Raw genomic sequence first — 22,137 nt, forward strand, 5'->3', positions numbered from 1 at the left:
TAATGAAGTTACTTATTTTTCCAAATAAGAAATAGAATTTTCTACTCGGGCTAAATTTTCGTCTATTGCAGCTCTTAGAGATGTCAAACTCTGCGGTTGTTGCACCAAGGAAGTTAGGCCAGTGGCAGTTCCAGTGGCCCCTAAACTAAGTAGAGCAGCTATAGTGATTGCAGAGACTGGCTCTCTTTTGTTGATTTTATGTCTTAATTTGTCCCAATGTAAATACATAGTTTCTTCCCCATGTAAAAGGATTCTAGGTACCACAGTAACCTGTACACAAAATTCTGGGACATTTTTCTTGAGAACAGCAGTGGACAAGCATGGTGTTAATCCAGTTATAGAACAAATCCACCATGCCCCGGGACTAGGCAGAACCCATTTAACATCAGATGCAAAGTTTCGAGTCTGGTTGGTACATAGAGATTTTCTTCTATTTGTTACCTTTCCTATACACCAACCGCTCCCTCTGACTTGTTGGAGGGTAATCCCTGTTTTCCGTTCTTTCCGATTGCATCTGGAGGGACTATCCTCGGTAGAGGTATTAAAAGGAGATGGTACAGCTATCCCCTTATAAAAAGGGGGCTTTATGTCATAACATAACCAACAGGAAATGGTAAAATTCGGACTTGTGGCATTTAAAGCTTGATAGGCTGCCTGCATCACAGCCCATAAGGGTTCATTATTTCTGGGAGTTTCCTCTACTTTATTTGTGGAGGTTAGGTATGTCCCTGGGGTGACTGAGGCTGGGGAGTTTTCTACCTTTGGCTTTTTCTTTTTCTTTTCTTGCTTTGTGATGACTCAATTTAAGAAACTTGGAGCACCGGCTGTAACATTAGTTTTCAATATAACAGGACCTTCCCATCGACCTAAGGTCCAATTGAAGGGTTGATGTTCATTTTCTAAAGTCGTGGTAATTAATATTATTATCAGGATAACAGCCTTCATTTTCCCCACTGTTAGTACCTCTCTGCCTTTCCTCGTCTACTCTTTTGCAGAGAGCAACGGGATATCAATATCTTCTCGGCAGCAGCAGGTAGTCTTCAGGGGAATTTGCTGTTATCCTGCAATAATTTTCAAGGTCTTTGCAAGTTAGTTATCTCTCAAATATATTTCCACCTGTTTGGTTGTTGTGCCCATTTCCAGGATCTTATAGTACACTGTCCTAAAACTCTATACCAGTCTGTTTCATATACTTCCCAAAGTTCAGGTATTGACAGTTCCCATCCACAAAATAATTTACAAATTTCTGTTTGAGCCCATTGTTCCCTGGTAGGTGTCAGATTATTGCGACATTTCATACAATAAGGTTGTCTCTTAATTGAAACACAAGACCACTTTTTATCACAATTTAAACATTGGCAAACAACCCAGCATAAGTGTCCAGAAGTAGGGTGTTTTAAACAGGGTATTCCATGGATGTCTCCTATACCGGGTGATTCGGGTATATCTGTCTCTGTCTCACAGCAAAAGGGAAAAACCTGAGGAGTTCCTGTCAGTTTGTATAGTCCAGCTCCCCCCGTTTGGTCAGGTATTTGTTCTTCACTCCAGGGTGCAAAATATACCTTTCGTAGGGTAATTCCAGGTGGTATTTCGAACCATTGATATAAACTATTTCTTACTTCCCTTCTGGAGTGGTTCATTTTCCAGCCTCGTTTTTCCTTATCTTCATTTGGAGGTCCCCTGGTTCCAATGTTACAGTCCACGTCTCTGGGAAGATAGGTCCCTTAATTCTTAATTCTGCTGGCATGAGTCCATCCTTTTTCCGCTGTTTGTACAGCTGTATCTGTGGTAAGTAAAACAACAAAAGGTCCTTCCCAACGGGGTGTTAGAGAAGTTTCTTTCCAAGTTTTTATCAATATCTGGTCTCCAGGTTGAATTTGGTGTATGGAAATATCCAAAGGAGGTCTTTGTACTACCAAACCCTTCTTTCTTAATTCCTGTCTCCTTTTTGTGAGTTCTAAAATATATTCTGTTAAAATTTTATCCTCGACCTTCGGGTGTTCCACTAATAATCCAAAGTCATAAGGCATCCCATACAACATTTCAAAGGTGGATATACCAGTATCTGTCCTAGGTTGAGTCCTAATATAAAGCAAGGCCAGCGGTAGACACTTAATCCAATTCATTTTTGTTTCTAGCATAAGTTTGGTTAGGTGTTTCTTTATTTCCTCATTCATTCTTTCTACTTTCCCAGAACTTTGTGGGTGCCAGGGGGTATGATATTCCCATTTGGTACCAAACAATTCAGTTGTCTCTTTAATTATTTTGGATGTAAAATGTGGCCCTCGGTTCGAATCAATTATTGCAATAGTTCCGTATCTCGGAATAATTTATTCTAAGAGAATTTTAATAACTGTCTTTGCAGTAGCTCTCACCACAGGAAAGGCTTCTACAAAGTATGTAAGGTGATCAACCAAGACTAATAAATACTGATATCTCCCCACCTTTGGCAATTCGGTAAAGTCTACTTGTATTTTCTCAAAGGGTCTTTTAGCTAACTCACGACCCCCATGAACTTTTTCCCTTGGTTGTCGTTTATTCACTTTATTACAGGTTAAACATCCCTCTAACACTCTTTTAGCTAGACCATATATTCCGACACAGGCATAATTTGTCTCAAATTGATCCACTAAGGCTTGAATTCCCCAATGAGTTTTATGATGCAATTTATTCAGTATTCCCCGAGCTAATCCCTTTGGAAGAATCTCTCTTCCATCGGGTAGCAGCCATTTATCACCATTTCTTTTTGCTCCAATTTGTTTCAACTTATCCAATTCTTGGAGAGTAAAAGTCTTATCTATTTTCAGCTTTTTTTGTTCCTCTTCTAAGTTCTGAACCATTAATAATGCTGCCCGTTTTGCCTCTCCGTCAGCTAAATTGTTTCCTCTTATAATATGGGTTATTCCCTTTTGATGTCCTTTTACATGGACTATGGCTATCTTAAGTGTACCTCTTAATGCCTTTAAAACCTCTAGGATTAGTTTTTCATGGACTAATCCTTTCCCCTGGGTGTTAATTAAACCTCTCTCTTCCCAAATTTTCCCAAACGTATGTACCACCCCAAAGGCGTGCTTTGAATCTGTATAAATAGTTCCAATTTTGTTTTCTAAAAGTTTTAATGCTCTTAACATAGCATATAACTCACACGCTTGGGTGGACCAGGCTTTATTTAATGGTCCTGATTCTTTTATCTTAAAAGTATATCCATCCACAATAGCATATCCTGATTTTCGCTGTCCTTCAACTATTCGTGAGGAGCCGTCCACAAATAATTTTTCTCCTTTGTCTAATTCATCTTATTCTAAATCTTCCCTTATTTTAGTCTGTAAATTTATTGGTTGCAGGCAGTCATGTGTCAAATCTTCTTTGGGTTCTCCGTATAAAAATTGGGCAGGATTATGAGTAGAGGTGGTCTCTATTTCTAACTTAGGGGAGTTAATCAGAATTCCCTCATACTTGAGTAATCGACTGTCTGTAATCCACTTATCAGCTCGTTGTTGTAACATTCCTCGAATATTATGAGGGGTATATACTTTTAATTCACCTCCCAGGGTTATTTTTCCCACCTTTTCTACCAATAATGCAGTGGCCACTATTGCTTGCAAGCAGGTGGGCCACCCGCGCCTTACAGGATCTGGTATTTTAGAATAATATCCCACAGGCTTTCTCTGTCCCGCTCATCCTTGGGTCAGAACCCCATAAGCTGTCCCATTATCCACAGTGATAAAAAGCTGAAAGGGTTTACGAATATCGGGTAAACCGAGGACAGGTGCTTCTACCAGATCTCTTTTTATATTTTCCCACCTATTCTCATCTTCAGGGGACCATTTTACCAACCCGTCTTTAGTTAATTTTTCATACAAGAATTTTACTTTACTGCTGTAATTTTCTATCTACTGGCGACAATACCCAAATAATCCCAATAACTGACTTATCTGTCTTTTATTAGTGGGTGCTGTTAGAGACAAAAGTCCTTTTACTCTCTAGGGATCTAATATCTTATGTCCTTTTGTAAGCCAGTGTCCCAAATATTATACCTCTTCTTCAGTAAACTGTAATTTAGATTTAGAAACCTTTAATCCCTTGAGGCCTAAAAAGTTCAGTAATTTAATGCTCTCATTTCTGACTTCTTCTTGAGTTTTTCCAGCAATTAATAAATCATCCACGTATTGTATTAGAATTAGTCCCTGACTTAATTCATAAGATTCCAGTAACTGTTCCAGAGCTTGTCCAAACAAGTTTGGGGACTCTGTGAATCCCTGGGGTAAAACGGTCCACCGTAATTGTTGTTTTCTATGGGTCTTGGGGTTTTCCCACTCGAAAGCAAAATAATCCCTACATCTTTCTTCTAAGGGACAAGCCCCAAAGACATCTTTTAAATCTATAACACTATACCATTTATAGTCTGGATTTAATTGATTTAGTATAGTATGTGGGTTAGCCACGACAGGGAACTGGGTAATGGTTCGCTTATTTACTGCCCTCAGATCTTGTACTAAACGATAAGACCCATACGGCTTTTTTACGGGCAATATGGGAGTATTGTGGGGAGACATACAGGGTCCCAAAAGTCCTTGAGCTAAAAGTCTCTCAATTTCTGGCTGTAATCCTTCTCTCCCTTCTCTAGAGATGGGATACTGTTTTATCCTAATTGGCTGATCTGGGTCTTTTAGGGAAACTGTGATCGGTTTGATATTTAATTTTCCCACCGACCCCGGGCTGTACCAGGTCTCTGGATTAATCTTGGCTTCATCTTCCGTGGTTAATAAGTATAATCTTATTTTTAATTTTTCTTGATCTACTTCTAAATTGACTCCTAATTCTACCATCAGGTCTTGCCCCAAAAGATTATATTCAGCTTCTGGGACCAATAAAAATGTTCCTACTCCGTATTTATTTGGAGCTTCTATTGTTACATTCCTAATCAGGGGCACTTTAGAAGGTTCCCCCTTTGCACCGATTACTTGGAGTTTATCCTTTGATTCCACACACCCAGATGGTAACTTTTGGACAGTTGATTTTTCAGCACCCGAGTCCACAAGGAACTCGAACACTTCATGCTGAGGACCTAATTTTAATTTTATCAAGGGCTCGGTAACCTTAGGGGTCCCCAGCAAATAGAGCCCCTGACCCCCCTAATCTTCTTTAAAAACTTTTTCATCCATTATCCTTTTTCGACAATTCTTTTGCAAATGCCCCCCTCTTGTGGCAATAAAAACACTCTACATCTTGTGAGCCGAATTCCTTTCTTTTAGGGTTTTCTGGGCCCTTCCGGGACCTTTCTCCTATCCTGTCCAGATTTTGTCCTTCTCTTACAGCTGCCATCAAGGTTCTAGCCTGTCTCTTCTGACTCTCATCTTCCCTTCTCACATACACTTTTTGGGCTTGTCGAAATAATTCATCTAACCCTTTTTCCTGCCAATCTTCTATTTTCTCTAATTTTTTCCTTATATCGATCCAAGATTTAGCCACAAACTGAGTTTTCAGCAGGGCTTGACCCACTTGACTATCAGGGTCTAGTCCAGAATATAGCTGGAAACTCTTTCTCAGCCTTTCTAGCCATTCGGTGGGGGTTTCATCTTTTTTTCTGTTGTTCATTGAAGGCTTTATTAATATTTTGTCCTCTGGGTACAGAATCCCTAATTCCCTGAATTATCATATCCCGGAGATCGACCATATTATTTCTATGTACGGGATCTTGATTGTCCCAATTGGGCTGCTGTAAGGGCCATTTTACATCTCCAGCTGGGCTATGTTGATGTCTCTGATCCCAACGTCTCATGCCTGCTGTTCTGATCATCCCTCATTCTTCATTTGTAAACAAGATCTTTAAAATAGCCTTCATCTCGTCCCAAGTATAAATGTTAGGGCCAAGGAATTGATCAAAACGTTCTTCTACCCCTAATGGGTCTTCTAACAAGTGTCCCATTTCTTTCTTAAATTCTCTCACATCCCCAGAGTTGAGGGGTACAGATACAAATCCGACTCCGGGTTGTGGTCCCCCCATAGCAGTCTCCCTTAATGGATACAATAGATTTTCCTCCCTCCTTTCTCTAGTTTGACTTCTAGTCATTATTCGATCAGGAGGGGACTCTTCCTCAGGTTGGGGGGGTGCTGTTGGAGGAGGATCAGGACCCTGTGGCGACAGAGGAGGGGGAATATAGGGCGGAGGAGACACTGGAAGTTCGTCTTCCTCCCGCCTTTTCTTCCTATCCTTTTTCTTTTCTTTTAATGGGAACAAATTAGCTGTCTGGGCTGTACCCAGGATCCATAAAAAGGCATATTCACTCTCCTCCTTATTAAATGGCTGTTTATTGTTAACATATATATTCAGTTGTTGACATATCCAATCCTCAAGGGATCCAAAAATAGGCCAATATAAATCCTTTCTTATTTGTTTTCCTCCCCATACTTCCATACAATAATGGATCATTTTTTCCCTGGACTTCCCCTTTCAAGAAGGGGAGGCGTCCCAATATTGAATCATTAGGCCTAGCGTGCTATCTTGGGGTATATCAGCGAGCCCACCCCCGTCCCATACCTCCTGCATGAAACCAGAAGCTTTACTCTTCTTCTGGCCCATCTTCCGAGAGTGCCTTCTTTCACACAAAATTCACTTGCTTCCCTCTGTTCGTGGCCCACGCCCTCACAGACAATGGGAACCACACTACAAGGAAGTCCACACTCGCTTCGCCTGGTGGACTACTAAGTCCGGTGGACGTCTCAGTCACTCGCGCTCCGGGTACCCAATCCCCGACCGAACGGAACCGCAATATACTCACTCACTCCCGAGTCTTCGTCCGGCTCTTGGTGCACAAAAATTGCAGGGAACTCACCGAGAACTGCAGTATCTCCTTTCTCTTTTCTTTTTTGCTTTCCTCTCTCAATTCGGAAAATCCAGGTGAGCTAAGTCGGAATCTCCTCCGGGACCATCCAAAGATGGGGCGCCCTCCCAGAGTTGAAGTCCGAGTCGGCTGTCTGGATCCGAGTCACGGCACCAAATTTGTTATAGTTGAATTGAAATAACTAGAGTCCCAAATAAATTCACTAATTATTTATTAAGGCAGGAAAGCAAAAACAGCGCGCTGGGCGGCCAGGGAGTCACAGCTCCATCCAGGCTCGCAAATTCCGACAAGTAACACAGCCTTTTTATTCTCAACTTCAAGGCCGGTTTAAGCAAACAGTTATGCTCTCAGTCCCGTGGCAAGAAGCTGTACATTACAAAACTAAACTATTTTTACACTAAAGTCTAGACGAAGACAAAGGTTGTCATAGTAACATGAGATTATGGTTTAACATTGGCCTTGAGAAGGTACATCTCCAACCTCATGGTTAACAGTTAACTCTTTTCTCACCAGACAAAACATTCTCAAATCTGTTACAGCAAGATCATTCCTTTTGTTAAAAACCCCTTTGATCAGCAAATTACCCTTAGTTACTTATTACAAAAAGTATGAGGCAAACACCTACGGGGGGACAGAGAATCGCATATAGGCCATTTGAAAGAGTACAGGTTGATTTTACCGAGCTACCGAAAATAGGACAATATAAATATTTGATGGTGATAGTGGACCAATTAACCCATTGGGTAGAGGCTTACCCTGTGGTGAGGGCAACTGCCACTACGGTAGCCAAAATTCTGATGGAAAATATAATACTGCGTTTTGGGTTGGTAGGGAGTATTGACTCTGACCAGGGGACACATTTCACATCTGAAGTGTTATGGGACTTAATTACAGCCCTGGGCATTAAATGGGAATACCATACTCCCTGGCATCCACAAAGTTCATGACGAGTTGAGAGAATGAACCAAACTATTAAACAACGATTGGCCAAATTAATGATTGAAACCCAACTGTCTTGGATGTTTGCCATTGTCATTATTGAACATTCGGACTATGCCCCATGGTGAAACAGGTATCTCACCATATAACATGTTATATGGGATGCTGTATTCCCAAGGAATGCCATTGGACTATTCTTTGATAAAGAATTATGAGAGCCAGAAATATGTAATTATGATAGGGAAGCAATTACAACAACTGAGGGAAAAGGGACTTTTAGCACAAAACACCCCTCTGGGGTTTGCTATTCATGAAATACAACCAGGAGACAAGGTCTTAAAAAAACCTGGAAGGAAGAATCATTAACTCCTCGACGGGAGGGACCGTACCTTGTTTTACTTACTACTGAAACAGCTGTGAGAACAGCAGAAAGAGGTTGGACCCATGCCTCCAGGGTAAAGGGGCCAATAAATACCGAAGCTTGGAGGGTTGAATCCACTCCTGGGGAAGCTTGGAGGGTTGAATCCACTCCTGGGGAATTGAAACTGAGGCTGAAGAGGGACTAATGCTCCAGCAACGTGGCTCTGCATGAATTAAAGGGCACCAGATAAAGAGGACAAGCCTAAAGGGAGGAAAGGAGAAGGTAAGACTGGGGCAGGACCCTCCACTGCGGTGTGTATAGTCTACCGAGGGAGGCAATCCCTATGGGTATTGACTACCAAGTGAGAGGGCCTCGACCGGACTTCTCCCACATTAAGGTTATGCTGTCCTGAAAAAAAGTAATAATATAAGAACCCTTTTAAACCATATAATTAGTTTTCCAGGAGCCGGATCACCCCGAAAGGCTGAACAGTAACACAAGCCCAGATTGATCCTGAAGGCAGCTCAACCCCTTGATTGGAGGCGTTTTCCATACCCTCAAGATTGGACGGCACAAGGGGTAAGAAATGCTATACTTCTTGGTATTGTTTTTACAGGGACAACTGAGCCATGGGTATTGTTATAGTTTACCTGTCCAATTAAATGACAGAGACTGGCCAATTAGAAAATTTGATTTATTAAAGCAAGCGACAAGTAAGCAAACCAGCGCTGGGCGGCCGAGGAGTATCCTGCTCCACCAACGGCGCGCAAATTCAAGCAAGCTGAGCAGCTCTTTTTATCTTCACCGAGGTCGCTTCTGATATCTTCAGTGCGCCCCTCTGCTTCTTCTGTTATTGTGGTTTCTTGTCAGACAGGACGTTCCCATGTTTGATGTAGCAAGATAACATTGTGGACATGTCTCTTCTTGTTAAATAGGAAGTTCTTAAGACCACCACAATGGGTTCGTTCCTCTTGCTTAACTTGGTTGATCAGCAAATTACCTTTAGTTACTTATTACAGTTCCCCCCTTCTTTTATTTATAAATAATTTGCTGATCAAACCTAGACAATACCTCACAAGCTGCATCTAATTCAGGATTTTCATTTGGTATGATTTTCATCTCTAGTTTCGATTGCTTCATCACCATTAGCTGCACTTTTTCCAACCTCCTTTTCACAAAAGTTACAAATTTATTAATGATACAGGGTCCCAAAGTCAGAACCAATAACAACATTATGAGGGGTCCCGCCAAAGTAGAAATTAAAGTAATCAGCCAGAGTGACTGTTGTTGTAAAATTCTTTACCTTTAGCTTTTTCTTTTTACCTTTTTGTTCTTTAATGACTCTGTTGGGTCCCACTGCTTGTGGCGTTTTTAGTTCATGTTTCTGAATAAATATTAAGACCCTTCTATCAGTTCCAGGTTCCCAATATCTTATTCCCCAGGTTCGTCCTAATAGCCATCCGTGGTCATTAGCCTGTAGAATTTCTAGTATAACATGCTTACAGTTGTCAAGATGGGGGCCCTCTATGTGTCTATCCCAGCTAGGAGCTGGCAGATTGCATCCTCTGGGTCCCCATGTTATATTTAAAAATCTATTTTTAACGGCTACGTCCCAGTTTGAAGCTATAGTTTCACATCCCCAATATGCACAGTAGTAGTGATTAAGGAAATTGCAGTAGCTTTTCCCTGGATTCGAACTGGGGCAGAGATAAAATGGTTTTATTGCTCTTTCTCGTCGACTGGGTGGGTCTAGTTCATAAAAGACTAAAGCTTCCAATTTAACTTGGAATTTTGGGGATCCGGCTGTCACGTTATACCGAACTTCTATTGAATCTTCCCATCAACCTAAGGTCCAATTGAAGGGTTGATGTTCATTCATTATTTTTTTTTAAGGTCATGGTAATCAATATCATTAATAGGATACTAGCTTTCATTTCCCCACTGTTCAGTACCTCTCTGCCTTCCTCGTCTACTCTTTTGCAGAGAGCAATGGGATATCAATATCTTCTTGGCAGCAGCAGGTAGTCTTCAGGGGAATTTTACTGTTATCCTGTCAATAATTTCCAAGGTCTAAAGAGTTAGTTATCTTTCAAATATATTTCCACCTGTTTGGTTGTTGTGCCCGTTTCCAGGCGAATCTTATAGTACACTGTCTTAAAACTCTATACCAGTCTGTTTCATATACTTCCCAAAGTTCAGGTACTGACAATTCCCATCCACAAAATAATTTACGAATTTCCACTTGATCCTCTGGTCCCCTGGTACATATCAAATCATTGTGACATTTCATACAGTAAGGTTGTCTCTTAAATGAAGCACAGGACCAATCTCTATTACAATTTAGACATCGGCAAACAACCCAACATAAATGTCTGGAAGTAGGGTGTTTTAAGTTGGGTATTCCCCGGAGATCTCCTATTCTGGGAGAGCATGTGCCAGTGGAAGGGGTCGAATTCTGGAAACTAATTGTAAAAACCCTGCCTTTCTTAGAAGTAGTGATGAATATGTATTAGCTTAGGAACATAAAACAAACAGCCGCCCAATGTAACACGTGCGCATGTTAGAGGAGCCCGGACTCCCTGCGCACCCAGCACTGTTTACTTGCCTTTTATTAAATCATATAAAACTAAAAATTGACTCGGAATTTATAAGAACTGCAAGCAGTAATTCAAGTAACAAATGGCAAGACGATGATGAAAATCCCACTCCTCCTTCCAATGATTCATTTCCAGGACATTTAAAATTTACCTTACTGTCCTGGTTTCAGCTGGGATGGAGTTAACTTTCTTCTTAGTAGCTAGTACAGTGCTGGGTTTTGGCTATGATGTGAGAACAATGTTGATAACCACACTGATGTTTTTGGTTGGTGCTGGGTAATGGTTATGCTAAGTCAAGGATTTTTCGGTTTCTTGGGCCTTGTCAGCCAGAGGGCTTTGGGGGCACAAGAGACTGGGAAGGGACACAGCCAGGTCAGCTGACCTGAACCAGCCAAAGAGGTATTCCATACTGACATGCTGAATCGAACTCTACAACTCCAGGAGAATTATAAAGCAGGTATGTTTATTGCGTTCCTCCTAACTTGCACACCGTTTCAACAAGCAGTCCGATATTTATTATACAAAGTCATGCATATACATCAGATTTCCAAACATTCAGAAGCTCCTCCCTCTGGCACCTCTTCAAGATGTACTTTTCATCTCCTTGGGCAGTTACCTGAAGTTCTTGTTTATCTTTGCACACATTAGCAGTCTTTGTTATTTAGTTTCTGTTATCTTAAAACATCTGCTAGCTAAGGATTAGTCCTTCCTTATTGTTCACTCTAAACAATCAAGCTAATACATGCCCACGGGGCTGCTTTTAATCTATATCAGCATGATCCCCGGGCGGGGGGGATCCACCTTCTTTGGGGTGGGGGCCATTTGATTAGGAAATCGCTGATCTGTTGCTACCACAATTATTTTACCCTAAGCAGGTCCTTGTCAGAAGGCTCCTTATTTACATTCTTGTTGAGCTCATCTACATTGGTACTAACTGTCCCTTCTCAAAGTGCTAAGTGCTCCCGCCCTTCCTTCTTTTTCGGGTGTTAATATTTCTGTTATCTATGCAGTTTATGTCTGCAGCAGAGTTTATTTTTTTTTCACTATATCATATTTAGTTGAACAAAAGCGGCTCCAGATGGTTTTAAGATGAGGGATGGGTGTAAAATACTGGGGCACCCGGATAATCTCATGGTAGAAACTCAGTCTTGAGAACAGATTACACAGGACTATAAAGATAAGAAGGTTACAAGAGAATGGCAACAATAGCCTGGAAGGATATGGTCTACTGATCCCAGAACTGAATTCACGCAGAAGTAAAGGTCAATAAGCGGGCGCAGTGAAAAAGACTACAAGCCTTCATCTGAAGACAACCCAAAGACTACCAGGGAAGATGACTGGGCATACGGACCATACAATTGCATATGTTAATATGTTCCAGGAAATCTCCTGTATATGTAAATGAGTTATCAGAAATCTTATGAATATGTATAATTTTATGGTATATAGTCTCTCAAAGTCCGCCAGATTGTGGGAGCACTTCCAGTGGAATTATCTCCAGTGCGACCCCAGCACTTCTAATAAAGAATACCTGCTTAACAGTTGTCAAAGTGCGGTTGAGTCTCATTTCCTTGTTTCAACCATAAATTGATCCTTCCCCTGTGAATTTCCCCAGCTTATGGTAAAGACCAGTTTAGGGCTTCTGAGCTTGAGTCACTTAATACTTTTGGTCTCAGCATCATCTTGAACCAAGATATTCCAGCATTTAATTTTGTATACTTTTGAAGAGATGGAAAGGGTAGCCTTTTGCTAACTTCATGCTATTTTTTTCTCTTTAAGACTGTCTATTAACTTGTGGAAAAAAACTTCACAAGCCATGGAAGGTTATAAAACAGGTATGTTTATTGCAGTGCTGGGTGCAAAGGGGATCGTTCCTCCTAATTTGCACACTGCTTCAACAAGCAGAGGGATATTTATTATACAAAATCATGCATATACATAAGGTTTCCAAAAATTCATTATCATAATCTCCCTCTGGCACCTCTTCAAGATGTACTTTTCACCTTTGGTATAGAATGCTGTGAAAATGGTTTCTTCTTGGGCAATTACCTAAAATTCCTGCTTATCTTTGCATATGTTAGCAGTCTTTGTTGTTTAGTTTGTTATCTACTAGAGTTCTTTACACATCATCCATTATCTAACTTTTGTTCAAATGTAAAACATCTGCTAGCTAATAATTAGCCCTTCCTTATTGCCCACTCTAAACATCTCGAGCTAATACTTGCCCACTGGGCTGGTTTTAATCTGTATCACTGAGTGGTTCAGTACTTTATAATTTGGTATATACCTCCCTCCCAGTGCTAGGAACGAACCTTTTTGATCAGGTAGTGTTTCAGTATTTTTTATAGGGGTTTTAGTGACGTGGCACCCTCATCAGCACAACTAAGCGAGTTGTTTACTAAGCCTTTTCTCATGAAAAACCCATGTCACAGGGACATGACAACCCTAAGTGGTCTTGTGTGGTTGGTTGGGTAGGTGTCAGCAAATCTGACCATCTCCTCTATGCTTTCAGGATGTGGATGATCGTTGGAGCATGCTGTTTCCTCAGCTATATGTGCCTGGCCAGCAAAATCTCTGTTTTAACAAAATAGTGTTTGGTCAAGTGCATGTTGTAAGGGATCTACAGTTCCCTCATTCTCTTCTTCATCCCCTATGGGACCATGTACAATACAATGAGAAATGATGGGAAAGCCATTGCTGACTACCAGTCCTTTGCACTTATGGCCTAGACCTGCTTACTGATTGTGTTATCTGTAATGGTAATGCATTCCAGGTAATGTTTTTAGGAATTAGTTACTGGTTTATGAAGACAACATCTGGAGGGCCATTTGGGTTCCTGATAGCATTGAGCTTTCTGCTGCATCTTGTATTCTTGGAGAAAAAAAAAAAAAAAAGTCTTTTCAGACCAGATTACTCTCCTCAGTTCAACAGAACAACAGATTTGTATCTTATGAAATATCAAGGTCACAGGAATGCAGAGGTTTTGTCTTGGGAAGTTTACAGTTGATATGGAGAAATAGTGTGAAATGGGGATAATGGACATCGATTGTGATTGTATATGTCTGCTCAAGGAATGTGGGTATGGTGACTAGTCATGGGTGCGGTGTCTGGTCACATAGGCACACAGCTCTGAGGAGACAACTACAGTTTTGAGGAGACGCCTGCCCCTCCTCCTCTAACAAAGGGGAGACACCTGCCCTTCTTTCTCTAACAAAGGGGCTATTTAAAAGAGAATGAGAAAAAGATGAGAGACATTCAAATGCTATCTAGAGGGAGGGAGTGCTAAGTCTCCTTGCTGGAGAAGATTGGATGGTCAGAAGGACATGAATCACCTGAAGAAGATCGGATGGTCACAAGAACATGAATCACCTACAAACCTGCAAGAACACCACATTCCAGGAAACGGACTGATAAGCTAATTAACATACGAAGCGGGGTTTAGGTAACGAATATGTATAGGCGTTAATTGAATATTCATTTGTTTCATTGTATAAATGTGAGATGGTTCGTCACTTCGGGTATGCACGCTTGTGGAGGAGCGATCCCCCGTGCATCTGCGCGCAATAAACATACCTACTTTATAACATTCGAGTTATAGAGTCTAATTCCGCACGTCACAGTCATAGCAGACAAAACAGTCAAGGGTGGGAACAGAGAAGGACTCATTCCAGTTTTATGGGATTAATTTGAAGCATAGGACTATTATCAGGCAGTTATTTATAAGGTCTCCATCATGGGGTTGTCTGTAGCCTGGCCCCATGCATCATGCAGATGCTAAAACTGCAGTTGCTGGAAGAAGTAGCTAAGACTTGGGTGGTACAAAATTCAAATTATACTGGCAGGATGAGAGAAATGTCTTAAAAGGAAAGGTAATCAATCACACTTCCATAGAAAGTAGTTTCTGCTGACAGATCTTGTAGGTTCCTTCTCCTAACTTTCAATGCTAGTTCAAAGCATGACTCCTACCCTGTCTCCAGTACTGGCCACTGGTGAATGCTTGAGAAGAGGGCAACAATAGGGCAAACATAGTAATGCTTGCCTTGAATGGTCTCCCAGCATCTTATGATCTGTGGCTTGGTATTTCTTGGGACTTGAATGAATAACAGTCTTGGGGATGGTATCCCAAATCTGGGTTCTCTACCCGGCGTGCATGAGCCAATTCACACATGAGTGGAGATATTTGTTTATTGCATGGCTGCACAGAGATGTGTGCTAGGTGGTAGTCCACAAAGCTAGTACACTGTCACAGCACTCTCCAAACTAGCCGGCTGCAACAAGGTCTTTTTCCATCTCATACCAGCATACTCTTCATGCCAGTCCCTCTGCTGCCTTCTCCTAGTCTCTCCTCATTCAGGGTGCACTCTCTCTCTCCCTTCTCTCTGCTTCTTCCTCCTCTCTCTTCCTTGGCTGCTCCCTCTTAATTGGCTGCCCAACCACATCTGCACCTTATCTACATCAGCCAACCCGCCACCCCTGAAGCCAGCCCACAGTTGTATATTATAAATGTTAATTAATCCAGCTTCATTCCTCTACAATTTGCCCTTTTTTTTCTTTTTAACATTTCATACCTCATGTTTTTACCAATCATCACAAACTAAAAGCTTTCTTGACATCTAGGATTTTGTTCAGAGTGGGGTTCTGATGAACTTATAGTACCTCGTCCTTTCACCTCTTGGGACACACTGGACAGTAACCTGAATGAGCTTTCAACAGCAGCAGATCTAGAATACAGCACTAATACATTACTCTGTCTTCCAACAAGCTTCTCAACATCCTTGTGGTCACTCATTTCTTCTTTGACTGGAGACACCTTCAACGAGCACATAAACACTGGCAAGAATACCACCAGGCCGAGCAGCAGCAGCAATGGCGGGAGTCACCCACGGCACCGCACTGCTCCCGCGCCTTACCCCGGCACAGCCATCACCACTGTCTAGCTGGACCCGCTCTGGACCTGCTGCCGCTGCAGGCTGCTGCCACATCTGGCCGTGTACTCTGCCTCTATTGCTCGTTACCCTCAATCTGCAGTCAGGCTTCCTTCTTTTTGATCCCAACAGCTCACCTTTACCGGTATCTGATCCAGATGCCCAGACTCTTCCCGCCTATCTCAATGTGATCTGGATCACAGGCTATCCCCGCCTGTCTCCCCTACGTTGGGCACCGCCATCACTGCTCAAAACTTCAAACATCCCCCGGCACAACCATCACCGCTGTCGCTGCTCATTACACTCAGCCTCATAATCTGAAGGGCCTCACAGGGGGCACCAATTGTCATAGCACTCTCCAAACTAGTCAGCTACAACAAGGTCTTTTACCGTCACATACCAACATACTCTTCATGCCAGTCCCTCTGCTGCCTTCCCTAGTCTCTCTTCATCCAGGGCACGCGCGCGCTCTCTCGATCTCCTTCTTCTTCATCCTCTGTCTTCCTTGGCTGCCAGACCACTTAACAGAACCAGCCTGATATTGTATGAATTCACTGTAGGATAGAATAACGACATCCTCAATGTGTATTGTGTTTGTCAACATATTGTAATGCTATCCTGTTATCCGCTGACACCTTGTGAGGCTGTCTACATCCTGTTATCTGTCGGCATCCATCCCCTGTGTATTGTGTGTCTGCCAACATCTTGTGAGGCTGTGGACATCCTGTTATCTGTCGGCATCTTAACACCCAAGGAGGAAAGACAGATAGCAAGAGCTGATTGAAAACAGCCAGCTCAGCATTTTCTGGCAAAAGGTGAAAAGTACACCTTGAAGAAGTACACCTTTGAGCCTTCCTCCCAAAAACCACCGCCCATGTCCCGAGGACCCCTGTCCACAATTCTTGGAGGAATTTGCCCAAGCACAAAAGACTGATGAGCTAAATAACATACGAAGCGAGAGTAGGCGGGTTTAGGTAATGACTATGTATAGGCGTTAATTGAATAGTTAGTTACTTTGGACATGCACGTTAGGCGGAAGGATCCCCCGTGCATCCAGCGCTGCCAATAAAGTATACTTAGTCACTAAGAAATTTTTACTTCATTCTTTAAATCAGCCACAGCTGCACCTTATCTACATCAGCCAACCCACTGCCCCTGAAGCCAGCCCACAGTTGTATATTATCAATGTTAATTAAACCAGCTTCATTCCTCTACAGTACACCAGTTAACACACAGTAAAACTTTTTATACACTTTGAACAATTGCTTACAATTACATTTAATCACACTTAATTCTCATTGGTTTTTACAAGCCTAGGCTCCGTTTAAAGGAAGTATTCTGGGGTTTTTTCACCCCTCAAGTTCTGTGAGGAGGGAGCTTTGTTAGTAGGGGGCTTTCATTGCTCGAGGATGGATCTTTTACTATGCTAATTAGGATAGTTCACACATAGTTCCAGGAATTTTATGTTTAGTCTCATTAACCATTTGGTTCTCCTTAAGCTTATCTTGTTGTGCCCCAGCTTGACATATTTATGGTGTCTGTTCCTTCCCCCAAAGCCATGTTTTGTTAACTGTTTGTAAGGATTTATCTAACATCCTCTGTTTTTCAAATTCTTTCTTGTTTTTCCCTATAGATATTTACATTTTCCCCCTCTCTTTTTTGTTTTTTTAGAGTAAATAATTCTTGTATCGGGGCAGGGGTACAAAGCAGAGGGCAAGAACTGTAGCTGTGTTCGGCACAGATCTGCTATAATAATCAAGCCACTGACAACAGCTGTATTGTTCCATTCTTTCAGATTGGCTTGGACACCTCTTAGTGGACAGTTGTGAACCAGTTCTTCATCTTGCGCAGCCTTTCTGTTTGCTATCACCATCACGATGTATAATGATGGCATTTACCTGATGTTCACAGCCTCTTTTCCATTTGTTGGTAACCCCTGGGACAAATACGGATTGCACACAAAATGCTTCTCTAGAGGCAATATATAGAATATGTTGATTGCCTTTTCTACAAGAAATGCCAGAGCATTTCTGAGGGCTGCTGGGAATGCTTGTTTTGAATCCCATCTATCCAGGTGAACATGCATCTCGTTCACTTCCTTGCATAAGGACGCACATTCACATGCATTCATGGGAATGAACCTTTAAATAATTCTAGTGAGCTGGCTGGAATGCTTTCTGATACTCTTTTATATTCTGTTTCCAGCTGTACAATTCTTACCAATACCTAGAAGCATTTTGTTTGCAGAAGGATGCATGTTTTTTGTAAATCAGCAAACAAACATTGCTATAGGAAAGCATAGAAGTACAACATCCAGTTAGACATGAGTAAAATGCCATGTGACTATGGTGAGCCTTCAGCCAGGTTAAATAGCAAATGCCCAAGAAAAAAATGCCAGTGATGATCAGTTCTTAGGAGTTACTCAATAGATTTCTGAATGCATGTAAAAAGCGAAGGATAACATTGATGAATGAAAGGACTTCTAATCAAGGGAGTCAACCTTGGGAAACAAAGAACAGATAATGATAAGAATACCATTATTTAAATTATGCAGAAAGAGGCCTCCAACTAAGAAAGTTCCGGCCCCAAGAGGAGACAATCTGATAAGGTGTTGCAATCCACAGAAAATTAATTGAAAGTAGGACAAAGGTAATTGTGGTAATGGGAGATCATGACCTCCAACTCAAATAGTGACATACATGCACACACCACACACACAGATACACAAGCACACCCTGAAAGAGGGCAACACCCCACCCCACCCCGCACCCCGCTTCGGGAGCATGCATAGTTGGTAAAAAACTTCAGTAGTGCTATCTGAGGATGCACACTAATTTGCATTAGAAGCAAAAATCTTGTAACCAACCCTGTCCCGAATGAAAATGAAATGTAATGTGCTATAAATACACAAGTACTCTACTGTATGTAATGTGTACCCTCAAGTAGCTTGGTGTGCATGTTAGGAGGAAAGATCCCCCATGCACCCAGCGCTGCAATAAACCAATGTTTGCTTTCTAAACTATCATTTGGTTTGGAGAGTTTTCCTGGTTACGATTTTCAGTAAAACCAATGCTTTTTGTTTCAAGTCTCAGATCAGTGCATTAATCAGAGCCTTTATTTCTGGATGAATTCTAAAGCCAAGACTTGTTCAGCCTGTCTTTACTGCATGTCCTGGTTTCAGATGGGATAGAGTTAATTTTCTTCTTAGTAGTTAGTACAGTGCTGTGTTTTGGCTCCGATGTGAGAACAATGTTGATAGGACACTGATGTTTTTGGTTGTTGCTGGGTGATGTTTATACTAAATCAAGGACTTTTCAGTTTCTTGGCCCCTGCCAGCCAGAGGGCTGGAGGGTCACAGGAAATTGGGAGGGGACACAGCCAGGACAGGTGACAGTACAGTCAGTACTCCATATGCTTCAGGAAATGGTGCTGCAAAGTATTAGAAAATAGTATTCCTCCTTTTGCACTAGAGTCCCAGCAAAAGGTGAGAGGGCTGGACTGCTGATGAAGAAAGTCTCTTGAGCATTTATATCAATCCTGTGCATGAATGAAAATGAATATGTAATGTACTATGAATACACAAGTACTCTACAGTATATAGTGTACCCTCGAGTAACTTGGTGTGCATGTTAGGAGGAAAGATCCTCCATGCACGCAGTTTGGAGAGTTTTCCTGGTTACAATTTTCAGTAACAAAGTCAGTGGACAAGACTGTCTGCAACCCCTCCTGGCCACTGATACCAACCCCAGTGTGGGTAGCTGCAACAAGAAGGTTATTGATCACAGCATTACAGTGAGAGTTTTGATTACCCCATTTTTTAAATGAGTCCTGTGCACTAGGACACTGTGTTAATTCCCGCCCCCCCCACCATAATAAAAAGTCATATGTAAAATTATTAATGACAAAAATATTTTTGTGCACTCATTCTTTCAGCAGCATTATGATTTTGGCTGTGATGATACATTTCCCACAACTGGGCTTGTATTATTTGAATGGAATTACACCCTCAGTGACAATTCATGTTTTATTTCTGAATGTTTTCCAACAGCATAAATGCTGCTGTTCATAAGAGCTGTTGTTATCAAAAAATAACTTTAAATTCTATTGACAAGTGACTTGTATTTACATGCATGCATGTCCTTCCAGCAGCCTTAAAACATCCCTCTAGATAAGCAAAATCTTCAAGCCCCTTATATATTTCTTAGACATAGTGCTACAAAGCAGACTGTAGGCTTCTTACATTTTCTGGGATTTATTAGTTCGAACAAATAATTAGAAGAGTCATCTCTCTCTTAATAGTAGTTTGGGTTTATTAAAAATTGACATAAGTTTAAGGTGACAGCTAATTATACAGCTTTAACTAATGAGAACAGTCTTTATGGATGGATGTTGGTTAGATTCAGAGGTTTCCACCGAACAGTGAATTGATAAAATCCCAAGGTCCCAACCATTGTGGGGCAGGGGGGGAGTAGTTTCTAATTATGTACATTTTAACTTGCTTTCCTTACCCTTTCTTTACTGACTGCCTGACTTACGTCCCTTGAAGATCCATACTTAGCTTTTTCTTTCTTAATTAAAAGATTCCAGTTAATCAATTCTTGCAAATTAACACAAGGAAGATTAGCAATAGGCCCTTCTGAATAATCTTAAATGAATTATACCTAGTTAAGGAATTATTTTCATAAATTCATTGAGGTAATGCATTATCAAATGATGCTCAAGGCAATGGGGCCTAGATGCCAGTCTTTTATAACACAAGGGAGATAACTGTCTGTAGAGGTATTTTTAAAAGACAGAGGACATATATTACCATTATCCGGTTTGGACAACTCAGGCCTGTTAGTTGAAACTGCAGAGCAACTTTAAATTGTCCTTGAACCAAGCAGTTTGAGGAAGAAAACAAGCTATGCACAAACAAGAAGTCAGGTGCAGAGCAAGTCCTGGGAACCGTGAAATCAACACACTCTGATCAGGTGCCTGCAGCATGATCACCAATCAGCAACACGGACACTCGCGTGACCAGAGACTTTTATCCAATCACCTGTATCTAGAATCGCCTGAACAGTTAGCTTAAGTTATAAATATAGCCTGATTGTTTAATAAAGTGAGCTTGACATGTAACCATATTGGTGTGATTGTCGTGACTTGGCCGACTCCCCACGGGGGACCCTCTTCATCTGGCGCCCCAACAGGGACCCATTTATTCGCTTAAATGCAGTTTAGCTTAAATGCTGTTCGCTTAAGTGCGGAAGTCTCCGTGCATCGGACCCGAAGGGAAGCTGTCCGATTAGGGAGCTGGAGGTCGGAGGCGGGCGGAACCTGGAAGGCGAAAAGCGGAGTCCAGAGTTCGATGTAGAGCTGCAGATCGCACCCCCACCGGTGGTAAGACCGCGTAGAGTAAATTGCGGCAGGGCTCCTTGCTGATTTCCTCTCTGTGAGAAAGAGGGGGTACTACAGAAGACCGCAACGAGTGCGGCGGGGCTTCTCCGCTGATATCCTTTATGTGAGAGGAGGGAGCTCTGAGAAGACCACGATGGAATCAGACGCGGCAATTAACCTGTTAACTGGCATCCTCCTTAAGAGAGGGGGGGGCGTTAAAGAAAAAGAAGTGGAGGCCTTAGTTTGCTGGGCACGGAAAAAGAATAAGATCCCCGAGCCCGCATTATTGTTTAGTATTGCGGAATGGAGAGAAGTGGGAAATAGCCTCTGGGATACTACGATCGAGGGAGGCAAAGAAGGAAAACAAGCTAAAGCATTAGGAGCTACGTGGCTGTTGATAGTTAACACTCTGTAAACTATGAAAGCGGAAAAAAAAGTAGCGGCGGCAGCCATAGAAGCGTTGGGGGGAGATGTGGTAGAAAAGCCGGTGGAGCAGAAGGGTGATTCAGAAGGATTTGCAGTACAACAGGACCAGTAACGGCCCCTTTAGGGCAGGCAGTGGGTCTGAGGAGAGTAAAGGTGAATCTTTGATGGGGAAATTTAGATGTCAAAAATAGAATGTACTGTGATAAGTGTAATTGTTGTACCCTGTGTAAATCTGGGACCTGTATCACAGTTGTGGTGAGTGGGCACGTGTGGTTCTCCTTTAAGACAATGTGATGGCTTCCCATTCCCCTGAGGCAATCCCTGCCTGGAAAAGCCCGCTGAGGGAGGTAAGGAAAGCACAAGGAAAGCACGCCAGGGAAAGCCCACCAAAGGAGACAAAGACCTTGAGATTTGAAAAAGCACGCCAAAGGAGAGCCAATAGGAGGAGAAGGTGTACCCTAACGACCCAATGGGGAAAGAGCAGGACAAGCATCTGGCGAGAAGAGATTGGTCAAGATCCAGGCATAAAAGATGCTACTTTTAGGACTCAGGTGTGTGTGTGGTGGAACTAATTGAGTTCTCTGCACACCCAGCGCTGTTTTTGCTTATTGTGTCTCAACCTAAATTGATTGAACCCAAATTAAATTTGTTTTAATTGTTATCGT

The sequence above is a fragment of the Falco peregrinus genome, chromosome W (assembly GCF_023634155.1).
Source record: "Falco peregrinus isolate bFalPer1 chromosome W, bFalPer1.pri, whole genome shotgun sequence".
In the NCBI taxonomy this organism is placed as follows: domain Eukaryota; kingdom Metazoa; phylum Chordata; class Aves; order Falconiformes; family Falconidae; genus Falco; species Falco peregrinus.